We start from the raw sequence: 18477 nt of genomic DNA, 5'->3' as shown, positions 1-18477 counted from the left end.
GGCAACTTCATTCTAAAGTCCAGCCGTAAAACACTTCAAATTCGACTGTGACCATGAGATGGTTCTGGTCATCTTTGTCTTCTCTATATCCGAGAATTTGGTTGTAATTGCCACTGTGAGGACTAGTTGCCACGTGCTACGGCGCTATTCAGACTAGGGGCAACTTTCCGTTGTCGTGCACTACTGAGGTGCCATTCAGACAAGGGGTAATTTTCTATTGCCATACAGTGCTGTTCAGACAAGGGGCAATTTTCCATTATTTTTTGATATGAGCTTGTGCATCTCAGGAGTCAATTCTACGTTGGTCAAGAAGTGGCCATTTGCAAAAATAGTTTTTGAGAATTTTTACTGAGGTTGACTAATTTTCTCGAAAATTATTCCATTTTTCCAAAGCTGGACCATTTTCTTGGACCCAAAACGGAAAATTTTCAGTGCTCATAACCTAACTTGCATGATTTTAAATCAGAAAATCGAACAAGCATGTTAATCTAACTCTCATGTTGGTCAAAATTGTTTTAGCAGAACGTCAAAAAATAAAATTAGGTCAAAATAATGAACTAGGGGCACAGTTAAGTCAGGTGTTCTATCTTTTCCCCATTGTCAACATACTTGCCAGAAAGGGCACCGTATCTGCCAGAAAAGGGCACAACAGGTACTAACAGCAAAATGCCGAAAGCTCTCTTATCCTCCAAGCAGCGAGGTATCAAGCTAAGTGCGAAGCACGAACTAGAATGGAGCAGGATATTTCGTTCCCTCATCTGGACAGATCTAATCACGTCCAAACTCCCCAGTAGAGCATCGTCAACCAATGTCAATTGCAGATCTGCTGCACATCCAGCCGCATCATAACCCCTCTGTAGAGGAAGTTCACTGTTGTGAGCAGAAGAAAGAGAATCTAACAGAATGCTAGGGGCAAGAGCCCGCCACTTCTTGTTTATCCATCAACCACCCAGGGGAGGGATAAAAAAAAATGAGAGATTAAAGAATAGAGAGATGTGCGCTAAGAGGAAAAGTGAGGAAAAGGGCTTTTTCAGAGAAAAAACAGAGCCTGAGGACCGAGTGATGTGAGAATCACAAATAAGAAAGGGTGGGAAACAATACCCAGAGAAACAGGCTCCCTGTGCACGTCTAAGTGTCGTGTCTTTTTGTTTTATCTCGATTCTTGTTTTGAGTCGTTTCGAGTGTTACTCAATGTGTTTAGGTTGTTTACTTTTTGTTTTCCGTTGTTGAGTCGCAGTGCGCTGTGTTCAATCGTAGGCTCAATACCCCGGTCAAGAACTCATCTCTTAATTTCAAAAATAAAATCGTTTTGCGCTCCTAGTGCCGTGCCATTCTCCACATCTGTGCAAAGCAAGATTCGTTCTTTCGTAAAACCGCAGGGTTCAACCCAGGTCATGCGGGAACAGTAGAACCAGGACCTATCTGAAGCTATATAGGTTCTGGGCTGCAAAGTAAAAGAAAAGAGGGAAAATGTCGAGTATCTGAGTTTGTTTCAAACTTCAGTAAGTTCCGAGACAGCATTCCGTTTGTACCTCTTCAGGTCTTGTCAATGATCCGAAGTATGAGTGTGCCTCTACCTCAAGCTCAAGATCAAGTCTGCTTCAAGCCAGAATGGCGATCAAAAGTGCTCTCCCTGAGTACCATTCCCTGCTAGAAGCATCTTGGCTGTGTTCGCAATGAGTTCCTAGGAGACCAACTGCGACGGTGGAAACTAGAGTTCGAATGGCTGTTGCCTAGAACGCAAAGGTTCGGGATTTCCGAGACTAAAGTCTGGTTTAAATACCCAAAGGTGTGTCATCGGCTTGAAATCTGTATCGAAGCCCCATAGGTTAAGATAGCGTGTATGCACCTCAATTCTGGTTATTGAACCAACCTAGTATGTCACCCCGTTGGAGAATAGGGAAAGTTGTGAATATGATCAGGAAGAAAGGCAGCATCCAAAGTGTTCTATGTGAAGAACCCTTGTCAGCGTTTCAGAACTTTTGCACTGTAAGTTGAAGGTAAGTGTTCAAGGAACACGAGGGGAAATCCCCGTCAGAATAGAGCGGTTCATCGCCACTCACCCCATGAGGTGCTTTCTAAAGTGCCGCTAGGTTTGTTTATTGCATTCCTTAAACATCATGCATTGTATTGCATTGTACCTATCAAGTTTCTTTCTCATTCATGCACGATATTGTATGTACGGTTCATTTGAAACTGGCGCAACCAGGCGATATTGTATGTACAGTACATTCAAAGAAGTTCCGCTTAAGGTCATTCACCTTAGTGTATCCATCACACTTCATTTACTTTTGTGTATCTATCACACTTGTTCACTTAGTGCATCTATCACACTTTGTGGTCACCTTTTGTGTATCTATCACACTTGTTCACTTAGTGTATCTATCACACTTCGTGTTCACCTTTAGTGTATCTATCATACTTTGTTCACTAAGTGCATCTATCACACTTTGTGTTCACCTTTTGTGTATCCATCACACTTGTTCACCTTAGTGTATCCATCACACTTCATTTACTTTTGTGTATCCATCACACTTTGTTCACTTAGTGCATCTATCACACTTCGTGTTCACCTTAAGTGTATTTATCATACTTTGTTCACTAAGTGCATCTATCACACTTTGTGTTCACCTTTTGTGTATCCATCACACTTTGTTCACTCAGTGCATCTATCACACTTTGTGTTCACCTTCAGTGTATCTATCATACTTTGTTCACTTAGTGCATCTATCACACTTTGTGTTCACCTTCAGTGTATCTATCATACTTGTTCACTTAGTGCATCTATCACACTTTGTGTTCACCTTTTGTGTATCCATCACACTTTGTTCAGTTAGTGCATCTATCATACTTTGTGTTCACCTTCAGTGTATCTATCATACTTTGTTCACTTAGTGCACCTATCACACTTTGTGTTCACCTTTTGTGTATCTATCACACTTGTTCACATAGTGCATCTATCACACTTTGTGTTCACCTTTAGTGTATCTATCATACTCTTGTTCACTTAGTGCATCTATCACACTTTGTGTCTATTTTTAGTGTATCTATCATACTCTTGTTCACCTAGTGCATCTATCACACTTCGTGTTCATCTTTTGTGTATCCATTACACTTGTTCACTTAGTGCATCTATCACACTTCGTGTTCACCTTTAGTGTATCTATCATACTTTGTTCACTTAGTGCATCTATCACACTTTGTGTTCACCTTTAGTGTATCTATCATACTCTTGTTCACTTAGTGCATCTATCACACTTTGTGTCCATTTTTAGTGTATCTATCATACTCTGTTCACATAGTGCATCTATCACACTTTGTGTCCATTTTCAGTGTATCTATCATACTTTGTTCACTTAGTGCATCTATCACACTTTATGTTCACCTTTAGTGTATCTATCATACTCTGTTCACATAGTGCATCTATCACACTTTGTGTCCATTTTCAGTGTATCTATCATACTCTGTTCACATAGTGCATCTATCACATTTTGTGTTCATTTTTTTAGTGTATCTATCACACTCTGTTCACATAGTGCATCTATCACACTTTGTGTTCATTTTTTTAGTGTATCTATCATACTCTGTTCACATAGTGCATCTATCACACTTTGTGTTCACCTTTTGTGTATCCATCACACTTTGTTCACTAAGTGCATCTATCACACTTTGTGTTCACCCTTTGTGCATCTATCACACACTCACATTGTGTATCCATCACACGTTTACTTTGTGTATCTATCACACACTCACATTGTGTATCGATCACACATTTACTTTGGGTATCTATCACACGCTCGCTCTGTGTATCCATCACACGTTCACTTTAGTGTATCTATCACATGTTTGCTTAGTGTATCTATCACTACTTCGTTTGCTTCGTATATCCATCACACGTTCACTTTAGTGTATCTATCACTACACTCGCTTTGTGTATTTATCGCACATACTTACTCACTCTGTGTATCTATCACACTTCGTTCACTTTTGTGTATCTATCGCACATGCTCGCTAAGATTGCATAATCTTCTTACATTCTTACTGCATGAAATGTAGTTTGATTTGCATTTCATTCTTGCTTAAAACTGTTGCATTTGTTGTATGTATTTGCTTCGTTACAGCTCTCTTTGCATGATCATAAGTTATGCTCGGCTTTGTGCATGTCTCTTGCATTTTGCCCCTACCTGCGGGCACATCTCTTGTTTATCTCGCCTGTTTGTCTAAGTCTTCGGCCTCATCAAAAATGGGTCGTCTCTAGGCTTTGACATTCACGCCCGTCACTTATGACTTTCGAGTTCTGTCAAAGAGGGGCAACTTAGCAACTAACTAAACATGTAAACTATATTAAGTAGGTTGCCTCAGATCTGCCTTGAACGATAAAGGATACATGCTCGGTCGCTTCACTCGAAAATCCATCGATGTGCCCCAACTTGCCTCTGTTTGTATTTGATTTCAGAACACTACAAGAGCCTCCAGATAGCTTCTACTCCATCATGGAGACTTCCAGGAGCATGGCCGACCACTTTTTGGTGGTGTAGACCACCTGCCGACCAGCCACTTTTTCTGGTCTGCCGACCAGAAAATCCTGCGAAGCCCCATTTTGCTGCAACAGAGAACAAGAAAGCGCACAGCAGTGTATTTGCAAGATATGTGTGCATGACCACCCTCCCTATCATTTCATGAGCTCAAGGGAGTGTAGTTCTCGACCCTTGGGCCACCAACCGAGCATCGCAATGCACGGTGGCCGAGAAGCCAAGATTGCACAATCAATATGAATGAATGCACAAAGAAAACACATAAAGCCTCAAACTCTATCATGTATGATCAAGGGGGTCGGCAACCGAGAATTGAGGCACGTTTTATCACTTCAAGTATGAAACGTCCATCGTTTCTCATGTTTGGATTAACTCCCTATCCAAACACAATGCAATGCATGCACACACAATGCAAACAACAAGCATGTAAATATCATGCAATGCAACAAGCAAGCAACAACATGCAAGATGGAACCAGCATGCAACAACATGCAAAATGGACAGATCTCAATCATGCCCAAAACAGTGGCCAAAACTCAACAAAACCTAGGCACAAAGAGCATGGAATGCATATTCAACTCACGGTTTGTAAGCAAGACATAAGGGCACAACTCTTAGACGCAATTAAAGAGTGACATGCATGCGAATATGACAATGCTATATGCTCTGAAATGAAGTGTTAAATGATGCCAAATCATCCAAACAACACAAGTGAGGCATGCTAGAAGGCCTAGAGCATAAGGCTAGTTAAGAGCAATACACAAGGAGCATGCAATACTAAGCTTAAACCACTGAACCAGCTCTGGATAGAGCTTAACCATGCCAAGTTAAGGGTCAAGAACATGCTGAAATGGAGCTCAAGAGCTTAGGCAAACATGCATGCACATTGGCTCACAAACCAGGCATGAAGGTGCAACTTTCAAACAGATTGAATGAGTGAAAAATGTGAGAGTGTGGCAATGAAATGTGCTCTGAAATCATGTAAGAACTGAGGCTATATCATGCAAACATCACATTCCAAGCATGCTGGAGACTTTGAAACTCAAAGCTGATGAACAAGGTTGCACCATGGCTATACAAAGCAAGGCATGCATGACCCAAAACACTTAAAACAGAGCTTAAGCATGGAAAAACATGGATAAAATCATGCTGGAGTGTAGTCAAAATAGGCTACAATGATGGTCCAAAGTATAGAGCATGTTAGGCTAACAATGTGGAATTACACTACAAGTGTATGAACCACTCAAGAGACAACCAAACCAGCCAAAAAACAAAGTCATTTATGGTCCGAAAGGTCACAAAAACAAGCTTAAACAAAGCCACAAAGAAGTGTAAAAACATGCTCATTTGGTAGACCCTCTATGCATACAAACAAGACAAGAGGAGGGGGGACCACCCCCTCACATTTCAGGTCTCAAAACCAAATTTCCCCTACTGAAAATCCACTGGATTTCAATGGTTAAAAGGCCAAGAGAAGGTGATCTCAAAGGCTTAAAGAGAGAGCTCAAAACAATGCAAAATAAGGCACAAAAGGGGGTGGACCACCCCAACACCAAAGAGGCCATAAACAAGCATTTGAAACACTGGAAAATAAAGCTTTTTACAGTTGAAAACTAAGCCAAACAAAGCATGCAAAGATGGCTAGGAGAGTAACCAAAACAAAGCTTAAAAAGGGAAAAAGGGGGTTACCCTTGAAGCACTGCAACAACAGCAGCTTCTTCAGCCCAAAACCAGCTTTTATGACCCAAATACCACCCCCAAGAATCTCAGCTCAGAAATTGTGGTGTGTGGCTAGGAGTTGTAGTGCAAAAGTGAAGAAACAACACACTTTAAGGCACCAATATAGAGAGAGAGGGATATAGAGAGGGAGATATATCTATAGCTCTAAGGAAATTTTCTCAACTTGGAAAATGGAGAGAGAGCCTCCCTCTTATAGAACTCTAAGCTTTAAGCTTCTTGGAGAAGCTAGAAGCTTGGTTAAATCCCTCCATACACGTGTATGGAAGATGCAGTCTGTGCCCTCCAGCTGGCACAGCTGGCATCCACAGACTGCAAAATTTGCAGGAAAGCTGCTGACCATTTAAAGTGGTCGGCCAGCTACTTACACTGGTCGGCCGACCAGTGAAAATGGTCTCCAAGGAGACAAAGTGGCCGGCATGGGGGGAGAGGTGGTCTACACCAAGAAAGCAAGGTGGTAGCATGGTGGGAGACCACTTTTGGTGGTCCAAAGGCCACCAAGACTAGTTGGCCGACCAGAAAACTGGCTGGCGGGAAGAAAAATGGTTTTCAGGGAGAGAAACTGGTCTCCCACCCTTATTCCACTCTCCAAGCAAGGAAAACAAGGTTTGTGCCAAAAACAAACTAAAAAGGGTGCAAGACAAGAGTCCGAGGGTCAAGGCGCGCAGCCGGAAGCCCCGAAAACTAGTCTACGGGCACCAAAAGTGGTCTCCAAGACCTCTATGTCCCTCTAGACCAAGGCAACAAGGCGTGGTCCAAAAACTAGGCCAAAAGGAGAGCGTTAAACGGTCCCAAGACAAGGCACGCGGCCAAAGGCTCCCGGCCAAAGGCTCCGAAAATCGGAAACTAGTCTCCAAGAAGGAAAAGTGGTCTACAACCACAAAAAGGTGATCTACAGACCTCTCCCTCCCTCCAAGGAAGGTCAACAAGGCTTGGTCTACAAGCCAAGCCAAAACACAAAAAGTTCAGAGGCCCGGAGGCAAGACACTCAGCCGAAAACTCTGGAAACTCGAAATGAGCACAAACATGCGCGATCACAGCGTGTTCCAACGATGACGTCTGAGTCTTAAAGTTGGTCAAAAATAGGGTGTCTACATCTTTATTTGAAACAAGATTCAAAATTCAAGATCAAGTATGTCACAATTAAAAAATCATGGACTTAAAAAATCATGAACCAAAGTGATACAAGATCTAAATTATAGAGACCATTAATGTAATTCGCCTTTTATATATATATATATATATATACTTATTGATTCGGAAATCACATGTCAAAGCTCATGTTATTGAACATTTTTTTTTCCTTTCTAAATAAGAAGGAGATAATTTGATTTCATTATGAAACTACATCAAACTAGAATCATAGATATATAACAAGTTTGACAATAATAGCCATCTCAAAGTAAATCTTCTACGTTTAGAGGAGTCAGACTCTTCATTTCAATAATCGGGATAATAATATTGCAAATGGAATATGACCGATCCACGTGAATATTTGCAAAGAGTTATTAGTCCCTTCAATTATAAAAATATCATTTTCACTCTCTCCAGACTACTTCCAAATGTGATGTATTTCTATGATTTTCATACTTGAACGAATCAATATATATAGGTTCATAAATAAAAAAAGTAAGGTGATATCACTAATAGTTAAAGGGGAGCTTAGTGCAATTAATCCTATATGCAAACTCATGTTGTACATAAGAATCAAATGGCATGTTATTGAGATTAATTAAGGTCTTGTTTGTTATAACTTAAAAAAGTTAAAAAGTCATTATCTTATTTAAATTATATCATCTTATTTAAGTCACATCATTTCTCTACCACATTACTTCAAACTCAATTCATACCCGACCTATATTTTATAAAAAATTAAAAAATATATTTATTTAGTTCATCTCAAACCACCTCTTACTTCACTGTGTTAAATCAAACCATGTAATTATAGACGTACCTTTCAGTGCCATTAATTGACTGAATAGTCTGGAAGACAACCCTTGAAAAGATCATTCAGGGGCTGTTAATGAAAAAACCCATCAATCAATTAATGCTTAAAAATATCAATAACTCATTTCAATGGCCCAAACAAGTTGCAAAACAACCACAATGCAAAGTTTCTAAAACTTTTGATAAAGAGAGGTCATGCATGAAGAGAGCAATCCAAACCATAAGATTTCACGGAGGTGTGTCATATGGAGAGGATGTTAACAGTTGCTATCAACTAATAAAGAACTTTTCAATCACCTAATCTTCTTAATTTGTTAACAATACAGTGTTTTAATTATTTCTTAATTTATTTGGTGTTTTAGTAGTGGAAAGTGAGAAGGAAAGTTCTTCTTAATTGTCAAATTACATAGAAGAACCGCAAATATTTGTTGTTGTTGATCAAAATCATCAAATTAATGAGTCACTAATGAAGAATTCCAAATTTAGCTTGACTTTACAAGCGTTATGAAAAATGAAAAAATATTGTACAAAAATACAAATCTTATAAAGTATTTTTACTCAGATGTGACATGCAATATTAACGTTTTAATATATAAAATTTGACCCACTACTGTAACTTGATATGAACAAGCAATTCAATTGTCACATCTATAATTAAAAATAATTTGTGTGATTTGCATATTTTAGGTTTAAATACTACTAATTAACTCAGGTGTAGATTCATAAAAGGGCCTGCAACTTATTTAACATTTGAATTTTAGATTTGTGAAAGAAAATGAAAGAGACGGACAAATATTGGAAAACAAAATGAAAGGAAAGGAAAAGTTTTTCTTTAGTTTGTTGAGGTAGAAAAATGAGTGGAAAAAATTAATTATTTACAAACAAAAAAAAAATAAGGAAGAAGAAGAAATGAAATTATTATTTTTTGTTTAGTTACCCATAAATAAGTAAATAAATATATTATAAATAGTTCAATTCTTTTCATATTTTTTAACAAATTCGAAATTTAAACATAACAGTAAATTCATCTTTGTAAATGAAATTCGTCTAATGAAAACAAGTCCTAAAATGATGGGGTGGCAATCTGTGCTATAATCTCAAAATGCAATACTCTTGCAACGTTAATTTAGAGGTTCAAAATTAGGTGATTTAAACTGATCCAAAAAATTAAAAATTAAAAAAAATTAGGTGATTTAAAGATGAGATCATTAAATGCATCATTACAAAATTATTAGAAGTTGAGATTATTTTAAAAAATTATTCAGTGATCTTGAACATAGCTAGTTAGGTAGTGTCCTAAGGCCATGTTTGTTTGGGTGGACTGGATTAGCATTCCCAAGACTAATAGTCATAGGACTACGAATCCGTTAGATTATCTATCCTATCTTAACTAATAGTCAAGTTTAAAATAATTAGTCTGTATTTTAATTGTTTAACCAAATATCAGATTAATAATTTTAACTATTAATCAAATCTTAAGCTCATATCTACCCAAACAAACATGACCTAAAGTGTTATAATTTGTGGAAAGCCTGGAGTCATGACTTGGTGTATGTAGGGCTTAGGAGGAAAAAAAGAGACTTGAGAAAAAGAGGCCGTTGTTATTCTGAACTATTTAATATTTTTTTAATTATTTAAGAGAAACTCTCAACTCCACAGTGATGCATTTAGGGGTGTCACCAGGCCAGCCTTCGGGTTATTCGGCTAAGGCGGTGACCTTGCCTCAAATTTTATTTAAAAGTTAGGATCCGTACATATTTTAAGACTTAGGTCTTATTTGACAAGTGATATTTTTAATCAAAAAATTAAAAAGTTATTAAAAAAATTAAAAAGTCAACAATTTATATCAAAAGTCAAAATTTTTATTTTCTCTCTAATTTTTACATATCTTTTCGTAAAAAGTTAAAAAGTCATCACAAATATATTAATTTTTTTACATCATATTTTAGTCAAAAAATCAAAAAATCCCTAAAGAAACTTGTTTCCAAACGAGGCCTTAAGTAGTGTTTGGTTTATTGTAATAAAAATAAAATGAAATAATCTTTTCCTGAAAAATTGAAAACGAGACTATATATATATATATATATATATATTTGAGTTCTAAAGCAACAAAATCAGTTTTTTAAAATCTTTTTGACTTGTAATTTTGTGTTTTTTTGTTAATCTATATAAATAAATTTTAATATATATATATATACATATATATATGCAAAGTAAACTTAAAGTGAATATTAATAAATAAAAAAATGCATACATATCATTTTATTAATATTTTATTTTAATTTGTGTGGAGGATCCGTGTTTAAAATTCGCTTAGAACCCAATAAAATTTAGAACCGGTCCTTGGTGTCACAGTCAATGAAGGTAATGGAGAAGGATAAGAGTATATAGGAGTCAAGCCATGAACCTTTCTTACCTTCAATAATGCAAGGTAGGTGGGTTCCACATGATTAAATTCAATTGTTTTTTTATAGTATATTTATTATATTTTAAAAATATTGATTTTTTAAAATTACTTCTTAATAGTATATTTTTTAAGAAATATCAATTGTCATAATTGTACTTTTTATGTTATTAATGAATTTAAAATATGGACAAAATAAGAAATTTATATTATTTTAGTTTTAAATTTTGGAAAAAAAAATTTAATATTTTATAATAATAAAAAATAAAATAAGGAATTAATATTTTTAAAACGGATGGAATATGATAAGTTTGAACTCCTTGTACATGAAAACTATCCCTCCCTATCAGTACAGCATATATATTCAAGAACTTCAACAAGGAAAGGTTACCATGAAAACTAAGAAATAATTGTCAAAATAAAATTTAAACACCCAAAATTGAGAAAGTTTGATCTATTCATTTTTGGGGCCACAAGATCTGTCACATCTTGTGTGTGCAATTTAAGTGTAGTTAGACTACAGCTAAAAAGAAAAACACTTCTGTAATTTTGATTTGAATGGCAGAGAAACTCAAGCTAGGGGTGCCATAATATAGCTTTTATTTGAATAAATTAACAGTGATTTCTCTTGAGAGTTAAAAATAATACAATAAGTTTCATAATTTTAATATAATTACATTAAGCTCCCTTATAATTTTAATTTTTATAATACTTAACCTTCTTTTATTCAATAATTCATTAGTTATATGAATTTAAAAAAATGATACTACCATCACTTTTACACGAAAATGTATACTTTATGTTATTTATTTTATGTTTTCGCAACATCTGCATTAATTTCGATGCATTTAACCTTACTAAAAGAGAGACGAGTGTAATTATAACAAAATTGTGAGAGTTATTATCTTTTTTTTCAAACCTTTGGAGAGATTAGTATAATTTATCTATTTTATTTATATTTATTATCATTATAATTATTATTATTATTTTATTTTTATTTTTTTTAGGGCAATATCGGTATATATACATGTCATTGCGCAAATAGATTTGCGGTTCTGTTAGCCGTGGATGAGCTGTAAATGCGTACATCTTAAGTTTGATTATCATTAATGATAAAGTTTAGACTTACTGATATATATGTAGCTTGTCATCTGTTGAGAGTAGTTGTTTTATACTCTTTTTGTGGCACACTGTAATGTGTTTGTTGTTGGGATTGTTGTTGTTGTTTGGTTTGTTCTATTTTGGCTATGCTTAGAGCTCGTTAGGAAAGAAAAAGCTTGGAGTTTCTTGGTTAAAATAATTATAAAAAAATAAAATATATTAAAATGTTAATAACATAAAATGTCACATTCAAATCATAATCATTTTATTTTTTCTTTCACAAAAGTCAAAAAGTCTGTCCCAAACGAGACTTTTTAGTCTTAAGTTAAAATATTCAAAAAGCCAAAAAGCCAACTCACATCCCAAACAAATCCTTAAGGTCATGTTTGTTTAGGCAGACTGGATTAGGTTGGATTAGCATTCCCATGACTAATAATCCTAGGACTACAAATCCCTTTGGATTGTGTATCCTATCCTATGTTTGGATTGAGGAAAGATTATAAGAACTGACTAATAGTCTAGACTTTGGCTTAATCCTCCTGAGAGGGTATTTGTAAACAAATTGGGCCGAGCTAGGAAGAGTCTTCTTTGGGAGTTGGACCGCGTAATAGGCCGAGATAAGGGCTGGTGTAGCTCGGTCTTAGGCCAAGAAGACATCTCATATTTTGGGTTTGAGCCGAACTATGGATCGAAGTATCGGTAGAAAGAGGACCGAGCTAAGCGATAGCTCTACAGGGCATCATCTCGAAGTCAAAACTGATAGTAATGCTTAAAGTATCACAGAGCCGAAATAACTTGGCTGACCGCAATGTTAGTCGAGGTAAAGATGTCAGCCGAAATAAGTGGGCCTGGTGGTTAGCCGAGGTATTGGTAAGACAGGATGTCGGGCTTGGTATAGTTCGGCCAGTCTTGGTATAAACTCGGTCGGGCGCCATCTACATCATTACTTAAGCGTGTGACCAAGGTAACTTAGCTCGATGTGGTTGCAGCAGCTTATTAAAATGAGGTAGCATCAATGGCGAGGGTCGAGCTGTGTATAGCTCGGCAAGGTGGCATCCGTTAGATCGGCTTTCGATCACACGGTCCGAAGGACAGGGGACTGAGATAAATCAGTTCGGGCAGGAATGTATAACCGAGGTAAAAAGTTCAGCCATCTCACTTAGCTTGCAGTGATGAGACTCTTAGTAGGACTCTACTAAGGAGAGTTAGAGTCCTACTGGGATTGTGTAAACCATCTCACTTGGTTGGTAGTGAGTAGGAGTATGACTCCTAGGAGGACTCTGCTAAGGAGAGTATAGTCCTACTAGGATTGTGCAAAACCATCTCACTTGGTTGGTAGTGAGTAGGGTGTGTGATTCTTAGGAGGACTCTCATAGGGAGAGTTGGAATCCTACTAGAATTGTGCCAAAGTAAAAGTCTATAAAAGCTCATAACCAAACCTATGTCCAGGTATATCCCAATTCTTACTCTAGAATATACAGAGCATATTGTCTATTGTCTAGTTGCTGACTTAGGCATCGGAGTGGTTTCTGGCACACACCCGCCGGTTAGCTCATGTTTGTGTTTTCAGGGAGAAAGGTGACGACGTACGGAGGAGCACAGACTTGATCAACAGGATTATACGAGAAGGTTTATTTCTTTCCCGTACACCTCCAATTTGTATCTCACCCCTCTCTGTGAGATTGAATAATGATAAGTGCTTAGCTCAAGACCATCTAGCTTCAACTCAAGATCATCCAGCTTCATCTACATCAGCTGCATCACCTACTATATCAGCTGCACCAACCACTACTATGTCTGCTATATTAGCTGCACCTACTACATTTGATACATCTGCTACAAATGTTATATCTTCAGCCATGGCAGGTGCATATAGGAGATCTGCTCAACCTGTTTTGTATGGCAATTGCAGGTCAACTATTGGTATGCATGATGAGAGACCAGTACAATCATATGGTTTGTGTACATGAGGTAATTTGTATATGTAACAGATTTACAACTGATTCTCAACTAATTCTGTAACAAACTTAGTTAGAGCAAACCATATATCTGTGTATATAAGTGAACTCGTGTAAAGTTGATTGATTGAACTGAAATGAAAAATATCTTTGGAAGATTTAGGCCTTGTTTGGTTTGTTTTTCAGAAAAAATTTTTGGAAAAAATTCTCTACAAACAAATTTTCAAGAGTAATCAAACCAAACAAATTTTTCCAAAAAAATCTCAAAATTTTGTTTGGTTACCTACTTTCCAAAATCACTTTCTCTCTCTCATATACATCAAATCAATCACTTTTTTTAAAACTCTCTCCCCAAAACAATTTTTCAAAACTATTTCTGAAACAAAGGCAAACCAAACAAGTTTTCATACTTCTTATGTCAAAAACTACTCTACAAACACAAACCAAACACACCCTTATTCTCTCTCTCTACTTATCTTTCTCTCTTCCAACTTTCATTATGGTATCAGAGCTTCTCTAAGCTCTCACGAGCAACAATGGTGATCCAAACTAACAAGTCTTCCATGGCCGATCTGTCAAGCACTACTGTTTCATCTGAGAAGACATCATTACCTTCTAATGTGCTTCTGCTTGTCTCCAATCTAAATTCTCTCATAACAGTTAAACTTGAATCAACGAATTATTCTATCTGGAAGAGTCAAATTCAGAATTTCTTTGAAGCTACTAAACTTTTTGGTTTTCTTGATGGATCTATGAGTTGTCTTCCTACTACAGTTCTCGACTGCAACAATCAAACTGTTACTAATCCTAAGTTTTTGAAATGGAAACTTGTTGATTCCTGTCTGCGTAGTTGTCTCATAGTTACGCTTACACCTTCAATCTATTCATCAATTCTTCATCCAAAACGTAGCACAGAGCTTTGGTTTGCTCTTGAGAAGTAATTTACTTCTCTGTCCAGATCACATATACACCAGCTCAAGAACAAATTAAGTGCAGTCTCCAAGAAGACAAAGTCTATGGAAGTTTACCTTCAAGAAATCAAAGATCTTGTTGATCAATTAGCACTGGCTTGTTCTCCTATCTGCGATGAAGACCTGATTCTTCTAGTTCTCAATGGACTTCCTGAGGAGTACAATGCTCTTAAAACTACTATTCGTGCTAAATCGGAAGTGCTTACTATGGATGAGTTGTGTGCTCTACTTTGTTATGAGGCTATACATGTTGAACACTGTCATAAATCGGGTAGCTCCTCTGATCTTACTGTTGCTTTTGCTGCTACACATGGATCTAACATTTTACCTCAAGGTTCCTTTGGTTCTGGTTCTCCACAAGGTTCCTCTAGTTCTACTTTTACTGAGCACTTTTCCTTTCAAAACAGAGGAGGTCGTTCTTCACAATATCAATATCGTGGAGGCAGATACAACAATAATCAAGGTCGAAGAACTGGAAGGCCTCAAAGCTATGGTTTGGTCTGTCAAATTTGTGGTAAAGGAAACCACTCAGCTCTTGAGTGTAGACATCGTATGAATTCATCATTTCAACCTGTGTTTCCTTCCTATACTGTGAATTCTTCTGCTAGTACTTCCAATTTCAAGGCCTATTCTGCTCCAATACTTGTGAATTCACTTTCATCTTCTCCTCCATGGTATGTGGACTCTGCAGCCACATCTCATCATACCAATGACTTAAGTAATCTTCAACTTTATCAACCTTATCAAGGTTCTAATCAAGTCATGATTGGTGATGGTAATACTATTCCCATTCAAAATTCAAGAACTGATATTTTGTCTACTCCTTCTTTTTACTTCAAACTTAATAATCTGCTTCATGTTCCTCAAATATCTTCTAACTTGTTATATGTTCATCAATTGACTTCTGATAATAATTGTTCTATTACTTTTAATGATAAGTCCTTTGTTGTTCAGGAAAATCTCAGCTAAGCAACTTCTTATTCGTCATGTGGTTTCTTCTGATCAAGTGGCAGATATCTTTACCAAATCTATTCCTGTGTCTCGTTTTCTTTTTCTTCAATCCAAGCTTTTAGTTGGTCTCCCACCTTTCAGCTTGAGGGGGACTGATAAGTGTTTAGCTCAAGACCATCCAGCTTCAACTCAAGATCATCCAACTTTATCTACATCAGCTGCACCAACCACTACTATGTCTGTTATATTAGCTGCATCTACTACATCTGATACATCTGCTACAAATGTTATATCTTCAGCCACTGCATGTGCATATAGGAGATCTGCTCAACCTGTTTTGTATGGCAATTGCAGGTCAGCTATTGGTATGCATGATGAAAGACCAGTACAATCATATGGTCTGTGTACATGAGATCATTTGTATATGTAACAAATTTACAACTGATTCTCAACTAATTCTGTAACAAACTTAGTTAGAGCAAACCATACTTAGTTAGAGCAAACCATATATTTGTGTTTGTAAGTGAACTCGTGTAAGATTGATTGATTGAACTAAAATGAAAAATATCTTTGGAAGATTTATTCTCTCTCTCTACATATCTTTCTCTCTTCCTACTTTCATTAAATAATTTATCATATGTGGAATACCATATCCGAATAAATTGTTAGTCTATACTTCAATTGTTTAATCAAATACTAGATTAATAATTTTATTGGACTATTACTCCAATCCTAAGTTCATGTCCATTCAAACAAAAATGACCTAACTGTTTTAGTTAGTTTCTCACCAACTCATGGTGTTTGTACTTGTATATAATTGGATTTGTTTTTTTAGTGTTAATCTAGTTGAAATTGTTTATTGGTATGATGTATTTTGCACTCACGCTTTTCTTTATTGATATCTTATCTTATTGTTTGACAAAAGATAAATAAAAAAAATTCTATCATTAAAATTTTCTTTTATTCATAATAATAAATAAAAAAAAATGACAAAAGATAAATTATATGATCTTATAATTTGTCTATTGTTTTTACTTAGTTGTGGTAATTCCAACTATATCAATTTTGTTCTTTGATTACTATATTATATAATTGATAATTTTAAAGGATTGACTTAATGGATATAATTTGAAGACTAGAGAGTGTGCTCCCTCCGGTCTCAAGTTTGCAATGCGCACCTTCGGACCGGCGTATAGAATAGAAATTCAAATCAAAATGATCAATCTAAAAGAGAAAGAGAATTGACCCTTTTAAATAGGACACTGCTCAGCTTTTTGAAGTTAGTGATTAAACTATAATTATCAATTAAATTAAATTGATCCAATGTTAAAAATTCAAGGTAAACATGCTTCAATTAGAACTATAAAAATTAAATTAACACAATGGACCAAAGTATTGATCCAAAGTTAAAAATTCAAGGTAAACTTGCTTCAATTAGAAATAAAAACTAAATTATAACACAATTGACAAAGTATAAAGATTACAAGTATAATTCATAAAATAAAAATAAATAAGCACTTCTCATAAAGATGATTACAAGGAAAATCATTAAAATAAAAATAAATAAGCACTTCTCATAAAGATGATTACAAGGAAAATGATAAGAATCTAATAATAAATAAATAAATAATAAATAAATAAAACATGGTGAGATTCAAACAACAAACACAGGCTAGCAACATGGGTGCTGGTTATTATAATCATTTCATTGTGTTGTGTGCTTAAAATGTGTGTGAAGGCCAGCCAGCTGAAGCCCATTGCACACAAATTCAAAGTAAAAACCGAGAAGCACTTTCCAACTGATTTCCTTTTCCTTTGCACCCAAGAAAACAACAGGACAATATATAATCTTTATTAACTGTATAAGGGGTTGTTTGGGATGACTTAAATAAGTGTATTTTTTGTCTTTTTATGAAAAAATATACAGAAAAATAGAGAGATGATATGATAGAAAAAAGATAAAAAGTATGTACTTATTTAGGATAGCCAAACTTGGCATAAGTAAACAAATTTAAAAATAAAAATAAAAATAAAAATAAAAATAAAAATAAATTAAAAACCAAAATGACTTACATTTTTGCTATTTTGATTTTTTTTTATTATTCATTAGTTGGAGCCAATGAGCAACGCCAGATTTGCCGATTTTGGCTTGTCCGAATTGCCTAAATTTGTGCATGCTGACTGTCTGGATGGTCGTTAGTCATCTAACAATAAGAGTAATAACTACCGTTGATAAGGATAACAATCACAGTTGACGAAAATTGTACCGATTGTCTTAGCAGTCCATCGACACGCACAAATTTAAGCAATTCAAGCAACACAAATTTGGTGGACAAATCATTTTTCATAATCAAAATAAACAGTTGTCACGAATGATATTTTGAGGTTCGTGGCATGATTAGTGGTCACATAAGTCATTGTCTGCATACTTCATTTTAAACGAGTGTTGCTTCTAAAATTTAATTCAAATATATGTTTTGAATAGTGATATGCGATAATGATAATGATAATGATAATTAGGAAAATAAATCAATACAACGTGATATAATCCGTTTACATCATTTTTCTTATTATTTGCATTTCTTTTAATTCAATTTTGAACTTGAATATGTTGTCCAAGCCTATAGTGCCCACCATAGGTTTTATTTTAATTATCTAAATGATTCATTTTATAAAAAAAGTTTATATATATTATTTATGAAAAAAAATTAAATCAATCAAATAATTGTAATTTTTTTATTTTATTATGTTTCTCTTGCAAAAAAAATAAAAAATTGAAGGTTTATTTTTAAAAAACCACTTGTGTCGTATTTTTTTTATAGTCCTTAGGCCTTGTTTAGGAAGTTGGCTATTTTAGTAGGTTATTTTAGTTT

This window comes from Camellia sinensis, chromosome 10 (assembly GCF_055761805.1).
Source record: "Camellia sinensis isolate YWXY chromosome 10, ASM5576180v1, whole genome shotgun sequence".
NCBI lineage: Eukaryota > Viridiplantae > Streptophyta > Magnoliopsida > Ericales > Theaceae > Camellia > Camellia sinensis.
This window is presented reverse-complemented; position numbering follows the sequence as displayed.